Below are 18,835 nucleotides of genomic sequence, written 5' to 3' on the forward strand. Positions count from 1 at the left end.
TCTTCATGTTCCCCTTTAGCATTTTGCACCTTGTTTACTAGTTAAATTAATGCCTTGGCAACAAGAATTGCATTTTTCATGCATGGAATCCATCTCTAAGAAAACACACACCTGGAGGCTGTCAACAACAATTTGCTAGCCAAGCTAGAGTGAGCCCACTGACAGGGTTGGCATGCATCAGCCTTAATCCTTCCTCAGGGTGCTGAAAAGCAAAGGGCAAAGAAGAGTACCTATCGGGGATGTTCAAGTGAATCCCATTCTGCCTGACCATTCACCGGAGGCTGGCACCACCGCTGCCTCCCCTGTCATCTGAAATTAGGACTGCTGAACCATATTTGGGGAAATCTCAAACAGCTACAAGTCAGATGTAAGTTCTGAAAATCTTTCTTGAGACAAAGGTCTGTTTTCTTAGCTCCAGTAAGATGCCTGACAACACCTCAACCTGGGTCTCTTTGTTCATCACCTCTAAGATCTTGGACTTGCTGCTAAAACACTTATCCAATACCCAACTGCATCCCCAAACTTACCATAACTTTTCTAGGATATTCTGTCCATTGCACCATTTTACCCAGAACTTTTAGATATCTAATATTTCCTTCCAGACTGTGCTCAGCAACTCTAATGCCATTCTAACAATTATTCCCATGCCCACCCCCACCAGCCTGCTGAGTTGGGCCTATCCTAGATCTTAACACCACCCTCACCCACTCCACCCTACCCCTCAGAGGTTTTAGGGGGGATAAAAGGGGCCAGTGCCCTCTAGCAGAAGGCCAAAGTGTAACCCCAACTAGTCTGACCTATCTTTTTTGGCCCTTGATTACATATGATAGATCTTGGACATGTCCCTTAGAGTCTACAATGTTTGATAATAAAAGTGATTGTGCCCTAACCGGTTTGGTTCAGTGGATAGAGCATCGACTTGTGGACTGAAAGGTCCCAGGTTCGATTCCGGTCAAGGGCATGTACCTTGGTTGCTGGCACATCCCCAGTAGGAGGTGTGCAGGAGGCAGCTGATTGATGTTTCTCTCTCATCGATGTTTCTAACTCTCTATCCCTCTCCCTTCCTCTCTGTAAAAAAGCAATAAAATATATTTTTTTAAAAAGTGATTGTGACAGTGTATTTTCTGCTCCTCCTGCTTTTTTGTTGTTGTTGATATTCTTTGGTTGTGATTATTTATTTAACTTAACATAATATTTTTGAGGTTTTTCTGTATTCTAGCATGTATCAGAATTCTATTCCTTTTTTTATTCCTGCTTTTTAATTCCTCCTTATTTCCCTACTTCTGAGAAGGGCACTGATAGGGAGGTCCCAAATTGATCTGGAGAGGATGAACTAGGTGTGCTTAGATCATGGAGCTTGGCCTCAATGGGGAGGAATTGGAATCCTCACCTATCAGTCCAACCATGATGTCTAATTTCAAGCTCTAAATGTCTAAAATAAGAACTGCTATTAAAGACCAACCTTCTTGTGAAAATGAAATCAAATGAAGTAAAACATATGAAAGCACTTTGCCAGCTATAAACTACTTAAAACAAATAAACCATGTCAACAATCATTGTAGTGATTCTCTGCTAAGGCAAACAACCAAGACCTTGAGTGGAAAAGTTAGTTCATCTCCCATCTCCTGCCTTCTTCTTCCTGGCCCCACCCCTAATGTCCCAATACTCACTGTCTTCTATCAGATCCAAATCTCCCACTCCTTTTCCCTCCCTTGATTATTTCCTCACATCCTTCAGTACCAGTGGAAACTTCTCAACTAGTTCTTGATCTCATAATCAGATTATAGAATTCATGATAAGGCATGAATAAGGATTAATTCTTCCGGAATACATTTACATTTTAAAATACTGTGTTAATCAGAAGAATTTTGTGTAGAGAAAAATGGAAAGCTTATTTTTCAGAGTTTAAGTTTATATTTATGATAGTCAGCAGAAATGTATTCATATTTTCACCAAAATATATGTACAGAAATATTCATAGGCACAATATTTATAATAGCTCAAAACCAGAAACAATCTAAATGCCCATCAACAGTAGAATAGATAAATTATAATCTATTCACATAATGGAATACTACACAGCAATGAGAATGAATGAACTAAAACTTTATGCAACAACATGGATGAATCTCATAAACATCATGATGAATAAAGGAAGCCAGGCACAAATGAGTATATACCATAAGACTCCATGGATAGAAAATTCAGTAAAAATCAGAAAAAATGAATCTTTGATGTTAGAAATCAGGATAGTATTTACCTACTTGGTGGGGAGGTAATATTGACTAGGAAGGAAGCACAGGGACAACTTCTGGGTTGGAAATAATGTGTTCCATGATCTGAGGACTGGTTACATAGGTGTATTGATTCTGTGAAAATTCATTGAGCTATAAACCTATATATGCATGCATGCTTTACTTAAAACATGCATTTTTAATTTAGTATGCATGCATGTTATATTTAAATTTAAGTATGTATGCATATTGTACTTAAATTAAAAGTTTGCTTAAAAATTAGCAACACAGCCATGGCCTGTGTGGCTCAATAGGTTGAGCATTGTCCCATGCACCAAAAGATTGCTGGTTCGATTCCAGGTCAGGGCACATGCCTGGGTTGCAGGCTTGATCCCCAGCAGGGGGCGTGCAGAAGGCAGCTGATCTACGTTCAACTCTCATATCAATGTTTCCTTTTCTCTCACCCTCTCCCTTCTTCTCTCTCTCTAAAAAAAAAAAAAATCAATTAAAAAAGTTAGCCAGACATGTTTACTGTAGAAAGTTCAGAATATAGGAAGTATAGAGTATTAAAGCAAAACTTTCAAAAAAGGTAAAATTATGATTCATTTAAATAGCAAATGAAAACATATCAAAGATTTTTTTAACTCATTAATTAATGAGGGAACCAGTAAGATGTTATAGCCAGTTCAAATGGATTTGCTTTATGGTGATTTATATTATCTACCAGACAAAATTCATGTATATGTATTAATGGGAATCATTTATATAGCTATGGACAGGAAACTGTCCATTACTATCCATTTTCTTTTTATTTTGTTTTATTTATTTTTAAATACATTTTTATTGATTTTAGAGAGAAAGGGAGAGGGAAGGATAGATAGAAACATCAATGATGAGAGAGAATTATTGATTGGCTGCTTCCTGCACCCCCCTACTAGGGATCGAGCCCCTAACCCAGGCAAGTGCCCTTGACCGGAATTGAGCCTGGGACCCTTTAGTCCGCAGGCCGACGCTCTATTCACTGAGCCAAACCAGCTAGGGTTATCCATTTTCTATATGTTAACTTTTTCCTCTACAAAGTTGTAAAATAGTCTAATCAAAAACAGTGAAAGGAGAAATACCAGAATGGATAAACTAAATTTTACCCACTGAATTTCAAAGACTTTCTTACACTAAAATAAAATCAAAACAACCCGTAATCCTTTTATTTAGGCATCACCTACATATACACATTTGTGCCATATTTTTTAATAGCACGTGAGAATTGTCTCATCTCTATAGCAAAAAAAAACCCAAAAAAACAAGTTTCTCTTTTTTTCTCTACAGATGCTCATTGAAGGCAAAACACTCAACTGTTTCCATATTGAGTACAGATTTTTCTTTTTGTTCCAGAAAGCATTTGTTCACATTTCTAATTATTTCCTTAGCATACTTTCTTAGAAGGGAAAGTAATGGATCAAAATATATGCTATTCTAGGACTTAATACATATTGCCAAATATTATAAGAATTATTTTGGAGTATATAGTGGAGTTTGTTGAAGAGAGGAAGGAACAACTTTTCTAGGCCACTTGCATACTCCAGATATTACTCCTGTGCACCAGACTTCAGGAGTAAAATGTATGTTTACAGTCTTGCAAGTACCTCCTATCTGCCACTTTCTTCTCCTTTACTTTTGGACTTCACCAGGATTGAGTAAAAACTCAGTCATTGAATAAGAAAAGAAAGTGTGGGTTGGCACAACACATTACAAAACGCCAAGCTCAAACACAAACCCAAGACCAGAAGAGGTCTGCCTACGCTGCTGGCTTCATCTGTATTAGGTTATAAATCCCTTGAGGGATTTTCCAGAACAGAACTCAAACTTCTTCCTCCACAGGACTTCCTGTGTTCACACATATTTTCTGATCTGTTTTGCCTGTCTGGATTTTAAATTCTATAAGCTACATGTATCTAACCAAGACTTCAGTTATTCAATAGTGTTTATCAATTGCCTACTAAGTTCTAGGCACTGTGATATGTTTTTGCCCTGGGAGTCCAAAAAGTATGGTTACCATATAACATATAAAATATACTATATATTTTGAATGAGCATTATAATGTCAAACTATTTATTGTTTCATTGCATTTGTTGATTGTTTTCAGGAGGTAGGTCTTCTCTTTTCACCCAGATAAGATGCCCCTTGAAGGTAAGGGGTTAGTTATATCTTCACTTCTCTGATATCTTCCTAATTACTATGCCCTTAATAAGTACCCAGTAGAGAGCAACTGAATTGAAAACATTAGTGCCTCATGTCTGCATGGACCAAGCAAGCTATTCCTTCCAGCTCCTCAAATTACTCTTAGAATCTCTGTGGGAATAAATAACAAATGATTGGGAGACATGAAGTAACTTATTACATAAGTGATCATTTTACATTTTATATCTTCACCAATAGGTGGCACCATCAATTTTGAAATTATATTTTATATTGTTATAGCCCAAATATCTAAGTATGGAGTTCATTCAATAAATATTTATTGGGCACCTTCTATGTGAATGCTGCTCAACCAGCCACCACTAACAGTAAAAATTAAAATTATACAGATATGCTTTATCATACTTCCTCTTCCAGTAATGCCCGAAAGGACATTCTACTTTCATCCTTGTTTCATAAAATAACATCTAAATCTTGGGTAACTACTCAAAAACAACAGTTTTGCAAGTGTGTGTGTGTGTGTGTGTGTGTGTGTGTGTGTGTGTGTGTGTGTGTTCCTACTGTGGATGAAAAAATGGGGCCACATGCTAACCTGACAAGCTCAGGGAAGGCCTGCATGGCAGTCTGGCAGACTCAAAGACCTAAAGTACCACAAAGGATGAGCTGAAATTAAAACTTTAATTAAAAGCCGTTTATAGTGCGTAGTCGTGTCCTAGGCCAGCATCTTCCTTGACAAAGGTCAACCTTTACTTTAACAGCCTATTGTCTTTTTGCATCTAAGATAACATACCTGTGAAATGTCAGTATAACTTGTAACTTACCTTTTTTCCTGGCCTCTCAGGGCACAACCAAATGCACCATAAACTCCTTCATTGTTATTGTTATCATGTTAATTGTTGACTGTTAATTCTCCTGTACCCACTTAAGTAAAAGAAGTATGTGTCTATCCTTTTGCTATTTATCCAATCCCAGAGGTTTCCCCGCTTTTCTTTCTCCCGCCTCCCTAACCTATCACCAATGGATTTCATGTAACCCACTTATGTATCCTTTGATTATAATGTATAAAACCATGTGTGACACTCATGAAAATGTCATTCTCCGGAGCATTATCCCAATACGTTGAGATTCTGTTTCCTGGCAATTGTCGACAGTTTGGCTCAAATAAACTCACAAAAAATTATTTAGAGGTTTGAATGTTTTTTATGTTAACACTACCCAACCTAATATCTTACCGTATTTTAAAAGGGGGAAGGGGATGCAAAGTTAAATAAAAAGCAAACCGGAAAAATCTGGATGGGGAAAGGTTCAATCTTCAGAATTTAGTCCAAGTTGGCTTCTTAATTAACACAAGGTACCACTTCAAAGTGAAAGGATCTTTCTGTCCCTTTGGAAGATAACAGACGTGTGATCCAGGCATACCAGAATTATTTCTACATCTTCCAAGGCTGCTCTGTCCATCTGGAGATAATAAACGTCCATTCCCCTGTGTTTATTTCAAAAGGTTTGTTCTCTGGAATGACCTGAGGTTATAAAATGCAGAGCATTTGTCAGCTGAAGAAGGCTGCTGCCTGAATGCTACTCTGGAAGCCTCTTCTCCCTAGGAGAACCCCTCCAAAGTCTCCTTAGAGTAGAAAGAGGCCCTTCGGCCCTTCCTGATAACTATTGTCTTCATCACAGGCTGAAGGGAAAAAAGAAAGAAACGGAAGGGGAGCAGTAGGAAAAAGGAACACAGTATTTGCATCAAACACCATAGAATAATCATGAATTTACCCATCAAATCTGTACATCTTTTTACTGGGCTTCTTTAAAGTGTCATGAATGGCATTATGTACTTTGTGACCTGCAAGGATGGAGCATACAAGGGTTTTTGCTATCCAGGAGCTCCTTGTCTATTGTCTTGTGTAGTCGTGGTTACGAAGTGTAAACTCTGTTTGTTTGAACCCTGGCTTCACCGCTTAAGCATTCTTGGATAAATTATTTAACCTCTCCATGTCTCAGTTTCCTAACCTACAAAATGGGGATAATAGTAGCTACCTTATGGAGATATTAGGAGGATTAAATGAAAAGAGCATTACATTTTAACAAAGGATGTCTATTGTTATAAAAAAAAAAAACTAATACACAAAGGAAATGTTTGGTATTGTAAAAGAGGTCTAGATAAAGAGCTATGAAAACTCAGGCTGGAGCAATAACTTCCAATTATGGGGGCAGGGCAGAGCAAAGCATTCATTGCTGGCTTTATGAAAGTGGCATGGTAATTGAGTTTTGAAGAATAAGTAGTATTTGAAAATGCAGAGCTGGGGGAACAGAGGTTACTCTGAGAAGATGGACTGTACACAATGGTGATGGAAAAGGAGGTGAAAAGGTGTGGAGTGTTTGCAGCAGAGATAGTGATTCAGTTTAACTGGTGCAAAGGGCACAGGAAGGGAAATGAATGTTGAAAATTTTACTGTAACAATAGATGGGAGTTATGTGCAGGGCATATATCAAGCAATGGAATTTGGAAGCCACGGGAGGTTTCTGAGCAGGAAAGTGGCATGCTTACAACCATGCTTTCATAACTGAGTAGGTAACCGTGTGTGACACTCATTAGAAAGAAGAGAGATGGGTGTGATGGCAATAGCTGCCGTTTGCTGAGTGCTAACGTACTAACTCATTTATATGGTGAGAGTAATAAAGGCAAAGGTGGTGGGCACTGAGAGAGAATAGAGAAATGAGATACTGGGTGGTTAGAACTTACTGATATTGACATGTATCGCATGTAGAAGACAAGACAAAGGGAGGAATCTCTGGCTTGGGGGAGTGAAAAGATAAAAGTAAGGATCTAGCCCTAGCCAGTTTAGCTCAGAGTGTTAGCCTGTAGCCTAAAGGGTCCCAGGTTCATTTCTGGTCAAGGGCACATGCCCAGGTTTAGAGGCAGCTGATCAATGATTCTTTCTCATCATTGATGTTTCTATGCCTCTCTCCCTCTCCCTTCCTCTCAGAAATCAGTAAAAATATATTTTAAAAATAAATAAATGAAATTAATGAATGAATGTAAGAATCTAGCAGGCCTGAAGGGAGAGGGAGAAACTCAATGAGTTCATTTGTTGAGTTTAGAGCAACAAGGCATCAGGCATTGTTGTCCAGGAGGCAGCTGAAATGTGGACCTTGAGAAAAAAGCATGCAGGAATGAAGGTTGAATTCTGAACACTAGGGAATGGTGGAGGTGCTCCTGCCCTCAAATGGGTCTGAGTTTGGGATGACTATATGGGTTGGTTTATACAGATTTAATTCACTTCTAGCTTTAGAACGTTTTCTTAATCCTCGGGAATTGACTTGGATATGTGAGTTAGGTGCTTTGCTAAAGCTCCAGTGTTGATGGACACAGTCCTCTGCAGAGGCCTGGGGTGCTAATCTGGTTGGAAGTGGAAGGCAAGGGGAGTTTTCCTAAAGCCATGTTTTATGGCAAGCCTATCGTGTTTACGTGGTGTATTATTATTTGGGGTGGCCTGGGTTTAAGAGAGTGGATGAGTGTGAGGCCAGACCTCCAACCAATGCTTGGACTAGCTTATCCTTTCATTTTGCTGACCTTTCGAGATCTACTGTAACTATATTAACCCAAATGTGTTAGTTGTAAATGGAACTAAGACCACATGATTTCCATGCCCTCAGACTCACTTGCTGGCTCCATGCACATCTAGATTGAGGGCAGTATGAAAGTTAACTTTTCTAGAACAGTAGGGCAAGCATTTTTGGACAGCCTATAGCAGCAGCAGTCTTAACACAGGCCTTTGCTGCCCTTGGAAGACTGGATAAGAAACTGCACACAACACAACACACAACCTGTTACAGCATAGATTTTACAACAACTCACAGAAACAACAAGATGTACATTTAATTAAGTACAGTAGAATGGTTGCTTCTAGAGCATTGGTTCCCAACCTTTTTTTGGCCATGCCCCACCTAAGCATCTCTAAAATCCTGATGCCCCCCTGTGACATATAATTCTTATTATTCAAAAAGTGAACTCTTATTCACGTGGAGGAAGCCTAAAAGGCCATTAACTTGGTCTAAACAAGCTCCCAAAGAACATGACATCCATGAAAGAGAAAAATAAAAGAACAAAAGGACAGTTGAAGTACTGATGAAGAAATCACTAAGAAATTGTTTAAAAATAATAATATGAAGTGATATGAAAAAGTAGCAAATAAAGTTTCAAAACATATAATAGAGAACTGAAATGCATAAATATGTCACCATATATATTTATATACTGTATATGAGGCCCCCTAGAACCATAAAAAATGCAAAAAAATCACTGTTAATAACTCATTCTAGAATTGCCCCCTTATAAATCAAATTGCCCCCCCCCCCGTGGGGTGTGTGCCCCACGTTGGGAACCACTGTTCCAAAAAGAGGGAACAGAATGGGAGGAGATGATAGGTAGGTAGGTAGATAGAAGACAAATAAAACCCAAGAGGGGTCTTGCAAAGACCAATGAAGAGAGGATCCTATGGACTAAACAGTGTGTTAATGCAACCTCCTCCACCTGAAATTTAAAAAAATCCAACAAGAGGCGGCTCTCTCTATGGAGCACACTTGCGCCTTTCCAAGGGATGTTTTCCTTGCCTCTCTCTCTTTCTCCTAAGTTCCAAAGGCCTTTCTTTTGCCTCTTTAACTTGTTTCCTGAGCCCATTTCTTCTACGGCTCATTTCTCTCTGTGTGACTTTCTAAATAAACTTTCTTTTATAGTTTGGAAAAAAACTCTTTTTAATTACCAAATAATTTTAAATATAAAAAATCCAACCCAAACAGCAAGGTATCTGGGTCAGAACTGTGAACCCACTACTCACTAACTTTTTGTAAGTTAGCTGTCCCTCGTTCATCATCTGTACAATGGTGATAATATTAGTACCTACCTTGTGGGATTGTGAGAATGAAATGAATCTGAATGTGTAAAGTGCTTAGAAGAGCAGCTGGCACACAGTGAACACAGCCATGGGGTCATGAGAATTAAGTAAAATAATCCATATAAAGTGCTAAATACAGCAACTGATCCATGGTGTTCAAGGGACGTTAATTAGCCATTCTTATCCTAGTCCAGCATCATCTTCATAATTTCTTTACCTGGGCAACACCATTCCTTTCATCAGAGAGAGACCTGGAGACTCTTTTGCACAATGGAAAGCAATGCTTTCTCCTGGACTAATTCTACCTCCATCATTTCCTTTTGTGTAATCTTAGGCAAGTCACTTTCCTTTCAGCTTCGGTTTCTCCAGGTAAGCCTCCTATACCTGTAGTCAGCATTAAATCTCATTCTTGGCACATCAGTCCTTTGAAGGTTCTAGTGTTAGAACTCCCACTTAGTCTGTGTTAGTTCTTGTGATAGGACCTAAGGCAAAGGCAAGGGCCTGAGCCTCAGGGAAGTCACATTGGTTCTAGTGAAAGTGCCAGACCCGCCCCGCCCGGTTTGGCTCAGTGGATAGAGCGTCAGCCTGCGGACTGAAGGATCCCAGGTTCGATTCCGGCCAGGGGCACATGCCTGGGTTGCAGGCTCGATTCCCCCTCAGTGGGGGACGTGCAGGAGGCAGCCAATCAATGACTCTCACTCATCATTGATGTTTCTATCTCTCTCCCTTCCTTTCTAAAATCAATAAAAAATATATTTAAAAAAAAAAGAAAAAGAAAGTGCCAGACCCCTTAGGCATACCATGCCTGTAACACAAGCCCCATCAGTGCAGCATAACTGTGTAGCCTAAATGTAGGGGTCACTGGGAACCATTCGTGCTACATGGAAGCAGAGGCCCAAATCAAGATGAGATAATCTGGGTCACCACCATTGTCTCAGGGGTACTTGTCTGGTCCTGTCTTTTTGTTTTCTGTTTTGTGTCAGTTACCAAGGACTTGCTTTGTGTCAGGTGTTGAACTGTTTCATATGTAGTCTCTTATTTAGTCCTCATAACAACCCAGTGAGAAAAGAGTTACTACTCTCACCAGTTTATGGTTGAGAAAACCAAGGCATAGGGAGGTTGAATATAATTTGCCCCAACTTATGCCACACAGCTGCAGTGGGGTGATACAGACTCATGAAAAAGAATAATGCAAGTTCATATGCATTCATATGAAATACATATAGTCTTAAGTAAAAATATAGTCTTAAGTTATAGTCTTGCCCGGTTGGCGTGGCTCAGTGGTTGAGCATCGACCTATGAATCAGGAGGTCACGGTTCAATTCCCAGTCAGGGCACATGCCTGGGTTGTGGGCTTGATTCTCAATGTGGGTGTGCAGGAGGCAGCTGATCAATGATTCTCTCCCATCATTGATGTTTCTCTCTCTCTCTCCCTCTCCATTCCTGTCTAAAGTCAATAAAAATATATTTTTTAAAAGATATAGTCTTAAGTAAAAAACAATTTGTATAGCTAGGTATAGTTTTTAAAAGATTGCAAAATATATAGCATACTATCATACTATATACTCCTCCAGAGATCATAAAAATCAAAAATAGACCTCCCTGTCACTATCCTATTCATTTTTTAAGGATACTGGACATCTCCTAGACCAGTGCTTCTCAAAATACGGTCTCCAGACCAGCAGCAACATTATCATCTGAGAACTTGTTAGACATGCATATTCCCAGGCCCTGCCCCAGACTGATTGAGTCACAAACTCTGGGGATGGAACCCGGAGATCTGTGGGGTTTTTTAAATATATTTTTTTATTTATTTTTAGAGACAGAGGAAGAGAGAGGGAGAGAGAGAGAACCATCAATGTGAGAGCCAAGCATTGATCGGCTGCCTACCAGCGACCTAGCCTGCAACCTGGACTTGTGCCTTGACAGGTAACTGAACCAGCAACCTTTTGGTGCACAGGATGACACCCAACCAACTGAGCCACCTGGCCGGGGCCAGAGAGCTGTGTTTTAACAAGCCCTCCATGTGATTCTGATGCGTGTTAAAATGTGAGAGCCAATGGCTTCACCTGGGAAGCATTACAAAATAATGCCTGAGTCTCACCCCACCCCAGAAATTCTGATTTAATTGGCTCAGGATGTGGCCTGGGCATGGGTTTTTCAATGTTCCACAGATGATTGAGACACTATGACCTAGACCTTTGGAAGCAGCTACTTGCATCTGGGAATGGCTAATGGCACACTTACGGCATAAAATCAAACGACAGGGACCATCAAGTATGAAAGAGCTCCACAGCTTACCAGTTTTAAGTCCTATCCCATTCCCCAAACCCAGCAGTGCTCTTTGGCTAAGCAGGCTTCAGCGTATTAGTTTGAGCACTTTTATAATATAACTTACTTGAAGCTTCTAAATTCAGTCTATTTAGTGAATGTTGAGAAGCAGAAGAGAAAATACAAAATAATTTAATAGAGGAAATGAGATCTATATACAGCACAGTAAAAGTCTAATCTTACCAGCTCACTATTTCTTGGGCTTATAAATATATTGTATTGAAGATTACATAATATTGCATAGCACATCTCCAGCACAACAGGGGTTCAATCAGCATTTGTCTAATAAATGAATTCACTAATCGATAAATGAATGAATGGATCTCATTGAAGGAGAAGCTGATACTGTCTTTAGCATCTACTTACCAATGCTGTTCTTAGAGTGTAGCAGGGGGAACAGAATTCCATTGACAATAAATGTTCTAGGATCAGGTGCTAGAGCTGAAAGTCACCTGAGGGACTATAAACCCAGATGGGACAGGAGGGAGAAAGCAGGTGTGGTAGTCATTGGAGCTGGCAACCAAATATTTCCAGGTCCCCTCCCCTGGATATAGTTGGGATGACTTGTCCCTACTTCTTGGAGTTCTTTGTGGCCATGTGACTTGCCTGAGTCACTGAAATGAGCAGAAGTGTTGTGTTTTGCTTTCAAATAGAAGCTTCAAGAGCCAGTGTGTGATTTGTCCCACTTCTCTGTAGGGTGACCCGTGTTTCTGGTTCACCTAAGATTGAGGAGTTTCCCAGGGTGTGGAATTTTCAGTGCTGAAATTGGGACAGTTCCAGGCATCAATATTTCAGGTATCAATCATTCCATCAGCTTGGGTCCAAGAGTGGGGGCCCCAGAGATTCAGAGCATTGAAATAACCTCGCTATGTCCACACCACTAATAAGATCAGAGATGGGTTCTAGACCACGTCTGTCCGGCTGCAGAATCCATAATCAGGCACCACTCCTGCCAGGTATAGTTAATCTTGATTGCAGGTATCTTTTTCTTTATTTTGTTTTCAACCTTGGAGACTCTGGTCCACAAAGGTAGGTGAAAACACCAACTTTCCTAAATTAATTCAATGGCATTAATTTCATAAACATTTACTGTGCTCTACTGTATTCAAGGCTCTGTGTCTGGGTGTTTGAGCTACACAAAGTTAAAGAAATGCTATGATTTCTTTCCTTAAGAAACATATAATGTACAGGAGAGATAGACATGTACATGGCTAACTGTATCAAAAGGCAGAAGCTGATAGATGTTATTAAAACATTTTATATACCTTTCTGTACTTGGCAAGTGTACTGCAATAAGCACATAGTGGTAATATTATTTTAAAAGCATTTATTTTAGAAAGCAGCAATTAGAAACAGTCAAAGTAAATTCTTCAGGTTACCAATTCTCAGAAAGCAACAATTAGAAACAAAGTATCTTTATTCTTCAGGTAATCAATTCTCAGAATAATAATAATATCTAGAGAAAGTATATTAATGCCTTCTTTTTCTGAAAGTCAGCACCATTTATTCAAAGTACAGTTGCACTTACCGGTCTTCATTAGGAGGAAGATTTAAGATTTTATTCCATTTTGTTGACAGATTTCCCATTGTATTCATGGTTCTTCCTTTGTCCTGTGTGACCAGTCGCCCAAGTCAGCATGCCCACTGGTCAGGATTCTCCAGGGATCAAAGCCTGTTAACTGGTCCAAAGGAAGTAATTCTTGTTAAGGAAAGAAGTTATCAGCCCTCCCTAGGGATGCTACCCACAGGTCCAAAGGCGTTAGAATAAAGCTTTACCCACAGAGGGGGTGGTGACCAGGCATGCCACAGAGGACATTTGAAGCCCAGGGCCTCAAAGATAATGGGGCTTCCTTGCCAGTCCTAGACAAAGAAAGTGTGATTTCTGGGGAAAGCATCACTGTCCTGCTGTCTGCAGCTGGACAGTCTCCAGCACTGCAGTGAGGTTTTGGTCTGAGTACAGCTCTGGTGGCTGGAACAGAAGTTAAGCTGCAGATGTGTGCATGTTGAAACTGTTTTGGGAATGGAGGGAGCAGTAAGCAAACCTGCAAAACGTACTGCTTTGAGATGTTTTGTAATGGTGGTGTTCCCTACAGTATGGGTTTCCTCATTGCCTAGTTCAAGAGCATCTCCTGGGTCCTCTCTGTTACAATGCTGAGTGTCCATGGAGAGTTTGAGTGGAGGAGGGAGGGGCTGTCTCCTAGCTAAGACAGTCATGCAAGGTAAAACCTCAGCAGCTTCCATGAGGTATGCAAAGAGCCTGGGGTCTGTCAACTCCAGGTGAGCAATTTCCCCCAGGTTTATAGGTAAATATGCATCTAATGAACAAGCCATAGACTTGAATGTCATCGTAATTTGTGCTTGTGACATCTTTGCTCAAGAACAACACAAATTGAACATTTATGTTCTTCATACTTTGGAAAGAAAGATAGAGACTGAGCCACTTCTTCATGCCCTGACACCTCATAAGATACATATACATACCTGATATGTATATATCATGTTAGAATAATACATTGTTATCCTACTATGCTAATCAGGATAGACTAGATAACACATTAACCCCAAAATATTATTGACTTATGATAAAAGTTTACATTGTACTTCACAATTCACTGTAAGTAGGGGGCACTCCTGAACAACTCCTCCAAGAAGTGACTTTGGAATTCATTCTCCTTTCATCATAAAATACCATCATCTTCAACATTTGCCCATCACAGTTGCCACAGAGGGAGGTGAGAGTACAGTACATATACTTACACACAGTGGGATTTGTGGCTAAGTCTGCGAGCACTCTCCATTACTTCTGCTGCATCCCACTGGCAGAACCTGATGATAGGGCCCCATCCTAACTGCAGGGGAGGCAGGGAAATGTTGCCTTTGTGTGTCAGGAAGAGAAAAATGAAATTGAGTAACCAGTCTATCTTCCAGTTCATGTAACTTAGAGTTATTACATAGTATTTTTCTTCTAATTAGGCTTTGTATTTGATACTATTTAGTCTGTCTCCTTGCCCTGCACTGTGTTCTATGACTCCACAGGCAGAATCCCATTTCTCACAACAGCACTATGAGTTGTCAGGGCAGGCACCATATACACACTTTATAAATCAAGGACCCTGAGATCCAGAGTAGTCACATGACTTGTTCAAAGTCACACAACTCTCTCTCACATTAGTGGGCCCTCCACTGTAGCACACTGTCTTCCCCAGAAGCTCAAACTAAATTAGGGACAGATCTCAATATACAAACTCAAGTATGCAAGAAGTATATCTTTATTCCATTACAAATCAACCTAATTTTTGACCTATCTGGTTTGGCTCAGTGACTAGAACGTCGACCTGTGGACTGAAGGGTCCTGGGTTTGATTCCAGTCAAGGGCACATGCCCAGGTTGTGGGCTCAATCCTCATTGTGAGGCGTGCAGGAGGCAGCTGATTAATGATTCTCTTTCATCATTGATGTTTTTATCTCTCTATCATTCTTCCTTTTTCTTTGAAATCAATAGAAATCCTAATATATAAAAACCCAGTGTCCATAACATCCGAAATAACCAAAGGCTCAACCAACTGGAAGTCAGTGCTGGGTTGCCATGGTGACCCAGCACTGACTGCTGCCACTGCAGGTGCCCCAACCCAGCACTGACTGCTGAGGGGGCTATTGATCAGGCCCGAAGAGAGACCTGGAGAGAAAAGCAGGGTCTGCTCTGTAGCCTCCGTGGCAGCTGGTGATCAGCACTTGCCTCTTTCTTTCTCTTGGGGCCTGGCCAGCAGCCTCACCTCTCTTTCTCTTGGGCCTCCACTGGGGCTGCTGATCAGCCCTGCCTCTCTGATCAATCCTGTTGATAGGCCCAAAGATGCTGACTCGCATATAAACCAACCAATCAGAACCAAATCTGGGTGAACTGCAAGGAGCCAATGGCTGCGTAGGAGGCAGAGCTTTTGAAGCTGACTGGCACAGAAACTGACCAATCAGAACTTAATCTGGGTGAACTGTGAAGGCAGAACCTAAGGTGGGGGCTGAGGAGGGGTTTTAAGGGCAACAGCTGTTTGGTGTAAGGTGTAAGAAAGTGGTTCAATTTTTTAATGACCGGTTTGGCAGTATAGTGCATATGGCTGGCTATCAGTCCAGATATAGAGATTATGTATTTTTGTCTGCCAAGAGCATCTCCCCCTGATGAAAAAGGCTTTCCCCTACCCCCCATTTAAGCAATCCTATCCTATATAATCTATCTATACTACTAAAAGGGTAATATGCTAATTAGAGCAGATTGATCAGCCATCTTCTGGATGTCCAACTTCCTTCTGGACAAAGCCATCGTGGTGGGGGCTGAGGCAGAGGCTGTTAGGGGCAATCAGGCTGGCAGGGGAGGGCAGGGGGGGCGAGATCAGGCCAGCAGGGTAGGACTGTTGGGGGTGAGATCAGGCCAGCAGGGGTGGGCAGTTGGGGGCAACCAGGCCTGCAGAGGAGGGCATTTGGGGGCGAGATCAGGCTGGCAGGGGAGGGCCATTGGGGGCGAGATCAGGCTGGCAGGGGAGGACCGTTGGGGGCGAAATCAGGCCAGCAGGGGAGAGCAGTTGGGGGCAACCAGGCTGGCAGGGGAGGGCCATTGGGGGCGAGATCAGGCCAGCAGGGGAGGGCAGTTAGGAGTGATCAGGCAGGCAGAGGCAGTTAGGGGTGATATCAGCCCAGCAGGGGAGGGCAGTTAGGGTTGACCAGGCAGGCAGGCAGAGGTAGTTAGGGACAATCAGGCAGGCAGGCAGGTGAGCTGTTAGGAGCCAGCAGTCCCAGATTGCGAGAGGGATGCTCGACTGGAGAGTGTGCAGGCTGGGCTGAGGGAACCCCCCGCCCCGTGCATGAATTTCATGCACCAGGCCACTAGTATATATCACTTGAAAAAGCGAAACATCACTTGAAAAAAAAATCTGACTTGTGCCAAATCCTATTTGCAAAGTGGATTGGATTTTAAAATCATTTCAAAGCACACTAATCTTTCAAAAGAAGTTTGCTTTAAAGAGTACAGTTGGCTTTTGGTCAAAAAATGAAGTTTCGGTAATGCACAGTAACAATAGTATTATAATTACTGGCCACAAAATACCAGGTGTCTAACCAAGTCTTTTCTACTCATTCAAGAGAGCCAAGCCAAACAAAAGTGCCCTGCCTAGCCATACCCAGTAGTTTATGAGCTCAGTCTTTGTCACCAGGAAGGAATTAATTCAAAGAGCAAAGCCATTATTCGGCACAGCCAACCATTTCTGTTGTAAACACCGTTTGTTAATACATGTTGAGCGTTGAACTTTCTCACATTTGAAAGAGTCCAGCTTGAGAGATAATTTAAACCAAGCCAGTTTCAAGATTATTGTCTTTTCTCTTTTCTTTTCCTCTCTTCTGTTTTATTTTTTAGATTTCTGACATCATATCTTTGGGATCTTCATAGTAGGGAAGTGTTGGCCTTGGAGTCCAAAGACTTTCCCAGCTATCATTTGAATTAAGGATTGTGATGTTGTCTTCTGTGAACAGATTGCTTCAGCGCCAAAAGAATGAACTAGAAAAGAACAGGCAAGACACAGGAGTGTTATACGGAAGAAACATATTAAGAGACTTAAAGATGTACTTCCTCATTATATGTAAGAAAGCTATTTCTTAGATTCCTAGATTCCTTGAGATATAAAAAGCCAAGTGAATTTATTTAAGTTAATAATTTTTATTTAGTTATAATGCTAATACCACAGCAAAATGTTTTTACATTTCCTCTCTTTTTATTGCTTCCTGTTCATTATTGAGAGAAAAAAAATCCAGTGTAACTTTTTTGTACTCTGATAATGATGAGGTTATCTAATTTGTTTTGTATTTGCTTCGCAATGTATGTGCACGTGTGGGTATATGCTTAAATTGAATAAGACAGGTGCATTGTGTGGTTGCTATAAACACAGATATAAAGCTAAAGATGGGGCCTAGTTTTGTTAGAGCAAAACCCCATCATAAAAGCCCTCTGCTATGCTCTGGAACTGAGAGGAAAACAAAATCTTCAGTTCTCAGAACAACCTGAAAAATCTGTAGCAATGAGTCAAAGGCCTTATTCTTCTTTTCTAATCCTGGGATTGGAAGGAAATTCTACATTCAGCTAAGGTGTCTGATCCACTTTGGTTTGTCAGTGTCCCACATCCCGGAAGCATCTGGCCCCACTAGGTTCAGCTGGTGGAGTCTCTGGGCCCTTGTGCTTCTCTGCCTGTGGTGGCAGAGGAGGCAGCCACACCACTGAGCAGGGAGTGTGTGTTGGTCTGTTCTGGGCTCCCGTGGGTCCTCTGCAGGTAGGTTGGTGCCTATCTGCATTTCAGGGAGAAGAGAGAATGAGTTATCAGGCTTAACCATGTAGCATTCCTGTTTTTGCAGGTCAAAAAAGGCCTAATATCAGAAAGTTTATGTGAGGCCACCCAATACTTGCCCAATATCACAGAGTTAGTAGGTGCTAATTCCAGCATTTGAACTCCCAACTACCCGAAAATGATAACTGTGTATCTGTATTTCAGATGACAGACCGGGGCTTGGAGCAAATGCATTTAAAAATAAATAAATAACATTGGCAAATATGTTCTCCCATACAGTGGGCTTTCTTGTTTTGTTAATGATTTCTTTTGCTGTGCAGAAGCTTTTTATTTTGATATAGTCCCATTTGTTCTTTTTCTCCTTAGTTTCCATTGCCCTAGGAGCTGTATCAGTAAAGATATTGCTACGACAAATGTCTATTTTGCTGCCAATGGCTTCTTCGAGATTTTTATGGTTTCCCATCTTACGTTTAAGTCCTTTATCCATTTCGAGTTTATTTTTGTGTATGGTGTAGGTTGGTGGTCTAATTTGCATGTATCTGTCCAATATTCCCAACACCATTTATTGAAGAGACGTCTTCAATCCATTGTATGCTCTTGCCTCCCTTGTCAAATATTAATTGGGCATAATAGCTTGGGTCGGTTTCTGGGTCGATTTCTGTTCCATTGGTCTATATGCCTGTTCTTGTGCCAGTACCAGACAATTTTGAGAGCAGTGGCTTTGTAATATAGCTTGATATCTGGTATTGTGATCCCTTCAACTTTCTTCTTCTTTCTCAAGATTGCTGCAGCTATTTGGGATCTTTTCTTGTTCCAGATGAATTTTTGGAGATTTGTTCTAGATCTTTGAAGTATGTCGTTG

At 40.8% G+C, this 18,835-nt stretch overlaps 1 protein-coding gene and 1 long non-coding RNA gene across 2 annotated transcripts in view; one reads left to right on the forward strand and one right to left on the reverse strand.

The window, feature by feature from the left end:
- Positions 1-18,835, forward strand: part of NFE2L2 (NFE2 like bZIP transcription factor 2) — a 152,286-nt gene that overhangs the window by 77,126 nt on the left and 56,325 nt on the right. The window lies entirely within an intron of this gene.
- The window catches only part of LOC308248640, a 30,906-nt gene continuing 23,837 nt past the window's right edge, over positions 11,767-18,835 (reverse strand). Inside the window, exons 3-6 of the long non-coding RNA XR_013960631.1 lie at positions 16,953-17,192; positions 14,412-14,529; positions 13,183-13,333; positions 11,767-12,705 (exon numbers count right to left, since the gene is read on the reverse strand). This is a non-coding gene — a long non-coding RNA (uncharacterized lncRNA). The remainder of the gene's footprint in view (positions 12,706-13,182; positions 13,334-14,411; positions 14,530-16,952; positions 17,193-18,835) is intronic.

The sequence above is a fragment of the Plecotus auritus genome, assembly GCF_963455305.1.
Source record: "Plecotus auritus genome assembly, chromosome: 5".
In the NCBI taxonomy this organism is placed as follows: Eukaryota; Metazoa; Chordata; class Mammalia; order Chiroptera; family Vespertilionidae; genus Plecotus; species Plecotus auritus.